The sequence below is a fragment of the Salmo trutta genome, chromosome 18 (assembly GCF_901001165.1).
Source record: "Salmo trutta chromosome 18, fSalTru1.1, whole genome shotgun sequence".
Lineage (NCBI taxonomy): Eukaryota > Metazoa > Chordata > Actinopteri > Salmoniformes > Salmonidae > Salmo > Salmo trutta.
The window spans coordinates 57095703-57108148 of NC_042974.1; positions in this window are offsets into that span (position 1 = coordinate 57095703).

Genomic DNA, 12446 nt, shown 5'->3' on the forward strand with positions numbered 1-12446 from the left:
TGTCAATTCTCAGACCAGGAAATGAACCCTCTTCAATAAACAAGGAAAACAAGGTAAGCATCTACATTTAAGGATAACCCTCACAATTAAATCATCAAACATCATTACATCGCAGTTGTACTTCCTGATCATAAATACATGAACATAAAGTTCACAGGAGGCTGCTGAGGGGAGAACGGCAGATAATAATGTCTGGAACGGAGCAAATGGAATGGTATCAGACATCTGGAAACCATGTGTTTGATATATTTGATACCATTCCACAAATTCCTCTCCAGTCATTACCACGAGCCCGTTCTCCCCAATTAAGGTGCCACCAACCTCCTGTGATAAAGTTCTATACTGGGCGACGCATGACAACAGGTTTTGTTCACACAAACCCATTGACGGCATTCAACCACACGTTTGCAGGTCAACAATCAAGACATTGAAATATATCGCTGATCCCACATTATATTCCGAAAGTACTTGTCCGTCTAATAAACAGTTTCATTAACATTGTCTGGTTATTCATGATCAAGCCTAACTTTAGCTTAGGTGACAATCGTCACAAGCATACTGGAAGCGAAGAACATCGCCTACTGTGACATCTTCCCAGAGGCAACGCGGCGACCTGGCAATAACCAAACTCAACCATATGCAAATGAGAACAGTCCCTTCCAGTTTGTTTTAACACAACTTTTGATATGTGTTTCTTTTGGGTAACTGTAAACACGTGGAGACAATTTGCAGTTATATTGGCCACTCTCCAAAAATTGTCATTCAATTGTCCACACTCCAGCCTGCTCAGAGCTAGTTTTCCTGACAAGTTTCCCTTCTAAAAGCAATAAAGTGAAGACACAGCCATCCCTCTACTCTGCAGTAGCTACAGGACCATCACCATCCCACAGCAAGGACCCCATCTGTGCTGTGTGGCAGGCTTATTTACACTGAGACATACATCCCACTTATGATACCATCCCTCCGTCTCTCCATCCCTCTAACGCCCCATCACAACAAGAACACATCAACAAGGAGCGAGAGAAAGAACGAGAGAAGTAGATAAAAGAGATCTAGCAAGGAAAAGACATAGAGAGATGGATAGAAAGAGAGAGAGACGGAGAGAAAAAAAAGAAAAATGAAAAGACTCCATCTACCCATGGTTTAGTGAGTAGCTGAGGCTACACTTCCCTTAACAGATTGGTGTATTAAACCTTTTACCTCCTGCTGTTCAATTACCCAAGTAACCTATAAACCTGGAGCCGAGCAGTGGTCTCAGGGGAGCCATCTTGGTGCTGTGATCTGTTTAGAGCAATAACACTGTGATTTAGGATCATAGGATGAGTTTCCTAGCCTCCGCCATGATGGAGTACCTCTCTCTCTCTTTTTCGCTCTCTCTCTCTCTTTCTCTCTTTCTTCCTTCTCTCACTCCCTCTCTCTTCCTCCTCTCTTTCTCTCTCTCTCTGTCACCAACCAATGCTGTCCTGTCCCCAGCCTCCTATCAAAGAAGGACTCATTACTTTAAAAGCGTCATCTTGCTATATACCTTCACCACCTCCACTTCCTCCTGCAGTCTTCACATAACAGCCCTCTGGAAGTAAATATAAACAACTCACTTGTAAACAGAGGCTACATCCCAAATGGGACCCTTCTTCCTATTGACTACTTTTTACTATGGCCCATAGGGCTCTAGTCAAAATGAGTGCACTATATGGGAATAGGGGGCCATTTGGAATGCACACAAAGTCTGAGGTAAAGCTCCTGAGCCATAGCCTAGCTGTGAAAAGCACCAATGTTACTTTATGGGCTGTATGGCCCATTGGTTTTTTAATGCTCTCTTATCATATCTCATAATTTGCCAGTGTGTTGTGGGTAAGAGGCTTATTGCACTGGGATCCCTAGTGGGCCATACTGTGTAATGTGTGCGTTTGATCAAAGACTCCCATGTGTCCTGCTTTCTATGATGTGGCTCCCGAGTGGCGCAGTGGTCTAAGGCACTGAATCTCAGTCCCTGGTTCGACTCCAGGCTGTATCACATCTGGTTGTGATTGGGAGTCCCATAGGGTGGCATACAGCTTGCCCAGTGTTGTCCAGGGTAGGCCATCATTGTAAATAAGAATTTGTTCTTAACTAACCTGGAAGCTTATAAGAAATCCTACTATGCTGTCTGATGAACCATCAAACAGGCAAAGTGCCAATACAGGGCTAATATTGAATCGTACTACACCAGCTCTGATGCTTGTCTTATGTGGCAGGGCTTGCAAACCATTACAGACTACAAAGGGAAGCACAGCCGTGATCTGCCCAGTGACACGAGCCTACCAGACAAGCTAAATTGCTTCGAGGCAAGCAACACTGAGGCATGCATGAGAGTATCAGGTGTTCCGGACGACTGCGTGAACACGCTCTCCGTAGCCGACGTGAGTAAGACCTTTAAACAGGTCAACAATAACAAGGCTGTGGGGCCAAACGGATTACCAGGACGTGTGCTCCGGGCATGTGCTGACCAACTGGCAGGTGTCTTCACTGACATTTTCAACATGTCCCTGATTGAGTTTGTAATAACAACATGTTTCAAGCAGACCACCATAGTCCCTGTGCCCAAGAACACTAAGGAAATCTGCCTAAATGACTACAGACCTGTAGCACTCACGTCTGTAGCCATTAATTTTTTTTAAAGGCTGGTAATGGTTCACATTAACACCATTATCACAGAAACCCTAGACTCACTCCAACTTGCATACCGCCCAAACAGATCCACAGATGACGCAATCTCTATTGCACTCCACACTGCCCTTTCCCACCTGGACAAAAGGAACACCTATGTGAGAATGCAGTTCATTGACTACAGCTCAGCGTTCAACACCATAGTACCCTCAAAGCTCATCACTAAGCTAAGGATCCTGGGACTAAACACCTCCCTCTGCAACTGGATCCTGGACTTCCTGACGGGCTGCCCCCAGGTGGTGAGGGTAGGTAGCAACACATCCGCCACACTGATCCTCAACAGTGGAGCTCCTCAGGAGTGTGTGCTCAGTCCCCTTCTGTACTCCCTGTTCACCCACGACATTGTGGCCAGGCACGACTCCAACACCATCATTAAGTTTGCCAACGACACAACAGTGATAGGCCTGATCACTGACAATGACGAAACAGCCTATAGGGAGGAGGTCAGAGACCTGGCCGGGTGGTGCCAGACTAACAACCTATCATAATCAAGACAAAGGAGATGATTGTGGACTACAGGAAAAGGAGGACCGAGCACGCCCCCATTCTCATCGACGGGGCTGTAGTGGTACAGGTTGAGAGCTTCAAGTTCCTTGGTGTCCACATCAACAACAAACTACAATGGTCCAAAAACACCAAGACAGTCGTGAAAAGGGCACGACAAAGCCTATTCCCCCTCAGGAAAGTAAAAAGATTTGGCATGGGTCCTCAGATCCTCAAAAGGTACTACAGCTGAAACATCGAGAGCATCCTGACTGGTTGCATCACTGCTTGGTATGGCAACTGCTCGGCCTCCGACCGCAAGGCACTACAGAGGGTAGTGCGTACGGCTCGGTACATCACTGGGACTAAGCTACCTGCCATCAAGGACCTCTACACCAGGTGGTGTCAGAGAAAGGCCCTACAATTGTCAAAGACCTCAGCCACCCCAGTCATAGAATGTTCTCTCTACTACTGCATGGCAAGGGGTACCGGAGCGCCAAGTCTAGGACCGAAAGGCTTCTCAACAGCCCCCAAGACATAAGACTTCTGAACAAGTAATCAAATGGCTATCCGGACTATTTGCATTGTCCCGCCCCCCCATCCCTCTTTTACGCTACTGCTACTCTCTGTTTATCATACATGCATAGTCACTTTGACCATACCTACATGTACATATTACCTCAATTAGCCTGACTAACCGGTGTCTGTATATAGCCTCGCTACTGTATATAGCCTTTTTACTGTTATTTCTCGCTGTCTTTTTACTGTTGTTTTTATTTTTATAAGGCCGCTAGTGTACTATGTAGGGAATAGGGTGCCAATTGGGACATTACCTCTTTTTAAGGAACATAGAAAAGGTGAGGCTTGACACAACCCAAACACACCAAGCAAGACATTATTAATCTCTCCTCTCCACTCGTTCTGGCCTTGTGATTTATTCTCCTCCCCTGGTCGGAGGACAGGACGTGTATCAACAGCAGAATAGCTTTTGTCTCTTCTCTCTCTGTCAACAACAACAAACTGGCTGGCTGTAGATGGAGCACTGGAACACATTGGCTACCGTTGCCGTGGCATTGGGGAGGTGCTTCCATCTTTTTGTGCACCCGTCAGTTGCTCATGCTTTAATGGATCACTATAATTGGCTGAGTCGTTGGTTGCCGGCCGGTGTTGTGGGCTAGCGAGTAGTGATCAGATGCTCTACGGCATGTGGTTGTGGGATGAGGACTGATTGATGGAGTAGCTAAAAGCTATGGGGAAGTGATGGTTGGCTGAGGGGTGGGAGGTGGGGGGTGGATGCGGAGATGTAATGTTGGCTGGGGAGAGGCTGGGGATGGGGGTTGGTGGTATGGAGTTGGCTGGGGGTGGGGGGGCGTATGTGGAGGTTGGTTGGGGGACTGTGGTCGTTGGGCTGGGGAGCGGCTGGAGGGGCGGCTGTTGGTTGTGAGGATGGGGGTCTGCTGTGGGGTTGTGGTGGGCTTGGACTTTGGGGAGAGCCTCTGTTTGTCTCCTCTCTCGTCTGGGACAGAGTGCTGGAACCATCCACGGTCTGTAATGAAGCTCTACTCACTCCTTTTCTCTCCTCAGTCAGCCTCTCCTGCCCTGCGGCTGACTCTCCCTTCATCCCTCTTACATCCCACTCCTTCCATCCCTCTCCCTCCATTCCTCTCCCTCCATCCCTCTCCCTCATTCCTCTCCTTCCATCTCTCTCCCTCCATCCCTCTCCTTCTATCCCTCTCCCTCCATCCCACTCCTTCCATCCCTCCCTCTCCCTCCTTCCCACTCCTTCCATTCCTCTCCCTCCATCCCACTCCTTCCATCCCTCTCCCTCCATCTCACTCCTTCCATCCCTCTCCCGTCATCCCTCTCCCTCATTCCTCTCCCTCCATCCCTCTCCCTCATTCCTCTCCCTCCATCTCTCTCCTTCCATCTCTCTCCCTCCATCCCTCTCCCTCACTCCTCTCCCTCCATTCCTCTCCCTCACTCCTCTCCCTCCATCCCTCTCCTTCCATCCCTCTCCCTCCATCCCTCTCCCTCATTCCTCTCCCTCCATCCCTCTCCTTCCATCCCTCTCCATCCATCCCTCTCCCTCCATCCCACTCCTTCCATCCCTCTCCCTCCATCCCTCTCCTTCCATCCCTCTCCATCCATTCCTCTCCCTCCATCCCACTCCTTCCATCCCTCTCCCTCCATCCCACTACTTCCATCCCTCTCCCTCCATCCCACTCTTTCAATCCCTCTCCTTCCATCCCACTCCTTCCATCCCTCTCCCTCCATCCCACTTATTCCATCCCTCTCCTTCCATCCCTCTCCCTCATTCCTCTCCCTCCATCCCTCTCCTTCCATCCCTCTCCTTCCATCCCTCTCCTTCCATCCCTCTCCCTCTCCTTCCATCCCTCCCCCTCCCCCTTTATCCCTCTCCTTCCATCCCTCTCCTTCCATCCCACTCCTTCCATCCCTTTCCCTCCACCCCTCTCCCTCCATCCCTCTCCCTCACCCCTCTCCCTCTATCCCTCTTTCCCACTCCTTCCATTCCTCTCCCACCATCTCACTCCTTCCATCCCTCTCCCTCCATCCCTCTCCTTCCATCCCTCTCCCTCCATCCCTCTCCCTCCTTCCCACTCATTCCATTCCTGTCCCTCCATCCCACTCATTCCATTCCTCTCCCTCCATCCCACTCCTTCCATCCCTCTCCCTCCATCTCACTCCTTCCATCCCTCTCCTTCCATCCCTCTCCCTCCATCCCTCTCCCGCATTCCTCTCCCTCCATCCCTCTCCCTCATTTCTCTCCCTCCATCCGTCTCCCTCCATCCCTCTCCCTCATTCCTCTCCTTCATTCCTCTCCCTCCATCCCTCTCCTTCCATCCCTTTCCCTCCATCCCACTCCTTCCGTCCCTCTCCCTCCATCCGTCTCCCTCCATCCCTCTCCCTCATTCCTCTCCTTCCATCCGTCTCCCTCCATCCCTCTCCCTCATTCCTCTCCCTCCATCCCACTCCTTCCATCCCTCTCCCTCCATCCCACTCCTTCCATCCCTCTCCCTCCATCCCTCTCCCTCCATCCCACTCCTTCCATCCCTCTCCCTCCATCCCTCTCGCTCCATCCCACTCCTTCCATCCCTCTCCCTCCATCCCACTCCTTCCATCCCTCTCCCTCCATCCCACTCCCTCCGTCCCTCTCCCTCCATCCGACTTTTTCCACCCCTCTCACAAATCATCTGTACACAGAAGCAGAAAGTTGGGGGGAAAGGACCTTAACAGCAGTATAGGTCCATATGACCTAAATGACAGTCTACATGCATGCAAACTGCAAACTTATGCATTCTGGTTTACCCTCCCTTGACAAGTGGGATATTAGTGGCGTATATACAGTCTCTGTTCACCTACAAGTCATGACGACTATGATGCAATGTCCTTCAGAGAACTCACCAGTCCACAAATATGCATCAGTGAGACGGGTCTTGTGAGGCAAGCAGTAGAGGAGTCACTATGCACTGTCCTTAATGAGGAGCTTTCTATCTTAACTTCTCTCTCTGTCCTGGCGACTCGGATTGATCTATATAGTGGAGACTTATGCAACTGGCTCTCCTCTCTTCTCCTCTCTGAGCTGCTCTCCTCTCATGCTACGCTGTGAGACCAGGGCAGGCAGCCCAGAATCGTTACTCTGATGCGAAGATTAGAATTAAATGATTGTCTCCTTGTAATGCTTTTGTGGATGGTTGAGTCTTCTCTTAAGATGACAGCCTGGCACAACCACTTATTCTCCTGAGAGACTCTCAACTCTCATCTAGTCATGTGGCTGCTCGCTCTGCATCTCTCTCTATCTATCTCTCTCTCATTCTCCCTCTCCATCTCGCTCTCTCTTTCTCCCTCTCTCTGTTTCTCTCTCTCCATATCTCTCCATCTCACTCTTTCTCTCTCTCTTCTCTCCCTCTCTCTTTCTCTCTGCACCCTGGTCAAAACTCTCTTGAGGGATTGAGAGAGAGAGAGAGCGAGAGAGAGAGAGCGAGAGAGAGAGAGCGAGAGAGAGAGAGAGAGAGAGAGAGAGAGATGCAGAGTGTGATAGCTGAGTTGGTTTAGGGGGATATATATATAGTCCCTTATCCTGTTCAAGGCTGTATTCCAGAAGGGTGTCCTGTCTTGTTGTATCGTGGGCACAGTTTACATAAACAAAATGTCTATCCAAATCTATACAAATGGTACAGTAAAATCACACAGTCTTCTCTATTCACTTCCAACTGAGTACAGTACTATTTAATTTTTTTCTGAGGACGGGAAATCAGTGGAAAATAGGAACCAGACCTGATGATGATGATGATGGGTGTGAATGATGCAGATGAAGATGCTAGTGGGTCCCTCATTAGGGGTTCTTATCTCCTTACTAATCAGAGCCCTGCTGGGGCCTTTCCTGTTGATGACTAAGACCCCCGCCTGCCTCACGTCACGTACCTTTCTACACACACACACACACACACACACACACACACACACACACACACACACACACACACACACCGTGCTGTTTTACCAACCAGCCCCTCCCGCTGGTCACCAAGGGCCTCTCTCCACCTCGGAGACCACTCAAATTAGCCCCGGTCATTTAGTAGGAGCCCGAACGCTGCGGCACACACACACACACACACACGCACACACAAAAGCATAAATCACTCCAATGGCATCCTCGTCCTGCACCGTGTCCAACAGGCTAAGATTTACACCCATGTCTAAGCATGGCCTGCAATCTGGAACCACTCCACAATGTCAACCCTCAAATTGGTTATTGATTTTACGATGAGGATATGAATCATGTGTTGCCAACACTGTTTAGAAAGATGAGGATATGAAGCACATGTTGCCAACACTGTTTAGAACCATGAGGATATGAATCATGTGTTGTCAACACTGTTTAGAACCATGAGGATATGAATCATGTGTTGCCAACACTGTTTAGAACCATGAGGATATGAATCACGTGTTGCCAACACTGTTTAGAACCATGAGGATATGAATCACGTGTTGCCAACAGTGTTTAGAACCATGAGGATATGAATCACGTGTTGCCAACACTGTTTAGAACCATGAGGATATGAATCACGTGTTGCCAACACTGTTTAGAACCATGAGGATATGAATCACGTGTTGCCAACACTGTTTAGAACCATGAGGATATGAATCACGTGTTGCCAACACTGTTTAGAACCATGAGGATATGAATCACTTGTTGTTAACACTGTTTAGAACCATGAGGATATGAATCACGTGTTGCCAACACTATTTAGAAAGATGAGGATATGAATCACGTGTTGCCAACACTGTTTAGAACCATCATGTGTTGCCAACACTGTTTAGAACCATGAGGATATGAATCACGTGTTGTCAACACTGTTTAGAACCATGAGGATATGAATCACGTGTTGCCAACACTGTTTAGAACCATGAGGATATGAATCATGTGTTGCCAACACTGTTTAGAACCATGAGGATATGAATCACGTGTTGCCAACACTGTTTAGAACCATGAGGATATGAATCACATGTTGCCAACACTGTTTAGATATATTTATAGTAATACCATTTGGATTAGAGCTGAAATGCGGATGAAGATATCTGTTTAGGTACTGTAAGCAAATAAACGCATAGGTGCCATTCAAAATTGAGTAAGCATGATACAATGTATAGTATGAAATGACACTGAAAGAGATTCTCAGGCTTTACCTCTTGTCAAACCATAGAATTAAAAAACATTATAGTAATAGTAACACACTGAAGATAAGTGTTTGAAGAGAATCTTTCTGACAGTAGAATGCCGCATTGTGAAAATTATGTCTTCTACCATAACTTTTTTTATAAGCAGGAAATAAAGATACCTCCGACCAGAATTTCTGGAAAACCTGGTAATTTTGGGAAGGTTACCGACATTTTCCAATCCTATCCTTATCTGTTTTTGGGATGTGATTAGTTTCTATGGTTATTCATGTGCAGAAAGAGCACTCAACCATTACCAGGGTTTATTTTCAATGCTTTATATGGATACAGTATCATTTCCATTCTATAGCAAACATTAATAATACAACTCTTTCAAAGTAGTCCAAGTCTTAAAAGCAACCAGTCAAAATTAAATAAATCAAATACTTTTCAGTGTAAGAATGTCTATGGATGATTGGATAAAGTGACAAGAGGTACATATCAGTACTTGTACTTCTATCTGACTTTTAAATGGAGTTCTGAGATCTAAGTTCTGAGGTGGGGATACATTACAATACCTGGGCTGCATCCCAAATGGCACTTTTTTCCCTATTTAGTGCACTTCTTTACCCATAGTGCAGTAAATAGTGAATAGGGTGCCATTTGGGATGCAATCCTTGACTCAGCTCTTGGCATATAACTGTAAAAGATAGCTATTAGTTAATAGGCCTTCACTTCTCGGCCAATTAGGCTCTGAGACGTTGTATAAAAACAGAGCCAGATAGGAACCTCTTCCTGAAGAACAGCTCCTTCAGAAATGCCAGGAAGGTTATTATCAAGATCCTTTAGTGAGGAAAACAGACAGCCATAGTCTGGCTTAATTTAACGATTTTAAGAATGGCAGTCTAGTGTGGTAGACAGTATTATTTTCTTTGAATTTACTTACAAATGTCACTGACTGAATTGTCTGAATAACTGAAACACAAGGCGACTGTGTGAGAATGTTTGCTATCGATTGTGTCCCAAATGACACCCTATTCCCTATTTAGTGCACTCCATTTGACTAGGGCCCATAGAGCACTGGTCAAAAGTAGTGCACTATACAGTATGCCATTTGAGATGCACGTCCGGATTCATTTCCAGAAAGAAATAGAAATGTCATCATGCTCAGTTTGCTTTTCAGAGATGACTGGCTGCATCATGACTGTTGTTGAAGCTCTGAATCATATTCATAAATCAATGGAGTTGAACAACATATTTCGATGACAGTTCTAGTTTTGGTTGGTATGAAACAGGATAATTGCCCATTGAATGGACTCATGGTTTCCTTGTGGCTATCATTTCTGATCCATGTGCAAATGCTCAATTAGAGAAGGTGATTCAAACGAAAGGGTGATCAGCCGTTGCAACATTAGAGCTGAATACTGTACAAATGATGACAAAGGACAGCCTATTGAATAAATGGTCATTATGAACAAACTGTGTGTGGGCTGGGCATTTGGACTCGTCTAGTTTCTATCCTGTCTGAGACAATAGAATAGAATAGAATAGAATAGAAAATAATAAAACAGAATAGAATAGGCTAGTACTGTATTAACAGTGTATGTCTCTCAGTAATGGACCTAAAAATACACATTTGCTTTCAAATGGGTATTTTATTCAAATTAAAAGAAATTGTATAAACTGCCTTAATTTTGCTGGACCCCAGGAAGAGTGGGAATGGGGATCCATAATAAATACAAATACAAATAGCAGCAGGGGTTATAGTTCAATTCCTGCATGGGCCACATGTATTGAATATATGTGTCCCTGTCCATGTTGACAGTTCTGTTTGTTGCTTTGGGTAAATGAGTCTGTTACTCTTCTCCACTCCACTCCACTCTACTCTACTATGCTCTGCTCTAGAACACTGTTTCATAACAGAACCACATAATCAGCCTGTCTCCTAACAGGGTAGAGATGTAAACAACAGTGTAGAGGTCAGCTCTGAGCACCAGTCAGTCAATAGCAGTCAGCAGGTGAGCCTGTCTCTCTGTCTGCTGCGTGGCAGACACCGAGAGGCACTGATGTTCCCACATCACCCATCCACAGGTGGGCTTCCTACATCCATGGATCCTAACCTGTCCAAGTCCATCTGGACTGGACTGGTCAACGGCTGCCTAGTCAACAGCTCAGTTGGTAGAGCATGGCACTTGCAGCTTTAGGATAATGGGTTCGATACGTAAACTATATGCACGCATGACTAAGTCCCTTTGGATAAAAGCGTCTGCTTAATTAAATATCATTGTTATTATTATTATTATTATTATTATTATAACACACACTCTTCCACATTCTCAGAAATAAGGGTACAGTTAGGGTACAATATTGTTCTCTGGGGTACAAAAATATAAACATTTTAAGGTGCATGTGTGGATAATCTAGTATAATGGAACATTTTGTCTCCGGTACTGGAGCATTGTCACCTTCCAGGACCTGCTTAGATTTTGTGTTGTCAAGTTTTTATTTTCAGCTCTTCTCAGTTCGTTTCAGGTGCTTTAAGGTGCCAGAATGTGGGGAAAGTGGCATCCATCATTTTATGTAGTCATTTGTACAAATTCATAGAATTTATATAATGAAATACAATATCATATCTGAATGTTTCCCAACTCCGTTCTTCCAGTACCCCCAACAGTACATACTTTTGTTGTGGTCATGGACAAGCACACCTATTTCTACCTGTCAACTAATCATCAAATCCTTGACAAGTTGAATCAGTTGTGCTTGTCCGGGGCCACAACAAAAAGATGTACTACAACAAAAAATGTGTGCTGTTCGGGGGATTTTATTTATTTAACTAGAAATGTCAGTTAAGAACAAATTCTTATTTACAATGACGGCCTACACTGGACAATGCTGGGCCAATTGTGCACCAACCTATGGTACCCCCAATTACGGCCCGGTTGTGATACAGCCTGGAATCGAACCAGGGTCTGTAGTGGCACCTCTAACACAGTGTCTTAGACCGCTGTGACACTCGGGAGCCCATTGGTATTCAAGGACTGGAGTTGAGAAATACTGTCATATAATATATCAACTTAGATAATTCTCTGGAAAGCTCCAGAGCTCATAGGCTTCCTGTCTGTTGTGCTAATGTGAGGTACAGTTTCATAGTGTGTGTATCTCTCTCACATAAAATAATTTAGACCCAATCAGATGCCAGTGGAACTAAGCCATCTTCTGTATTGACGGGTTGGCTGACAACGTCACAAAAATGAAGCGCGCATCGATGTGGCCGCAAGCCGCGTATTGTTATGATTCTGAACGATCAGATAGCTAGCAACAATGACAAGAAGCTGCCATTTAGGGAATCGTAGGCGGCTTGTTTAAGCTTGTGTTATCTTGTTCTTTATACCATGTCTTGTTTTGACTGATTTTATGTCAATGCTAATAACGCTAACATTGGCTAGCTAAGTAGCCAACAACTATAACGATGCATTTGAGAGACAACAAGTGTTCATTGTGCAAATGTATTTATGTTTTCAATAAACATTGAAACTAAATATAGTTTACATGTTGTCAAAAATCTAAGCCAACCT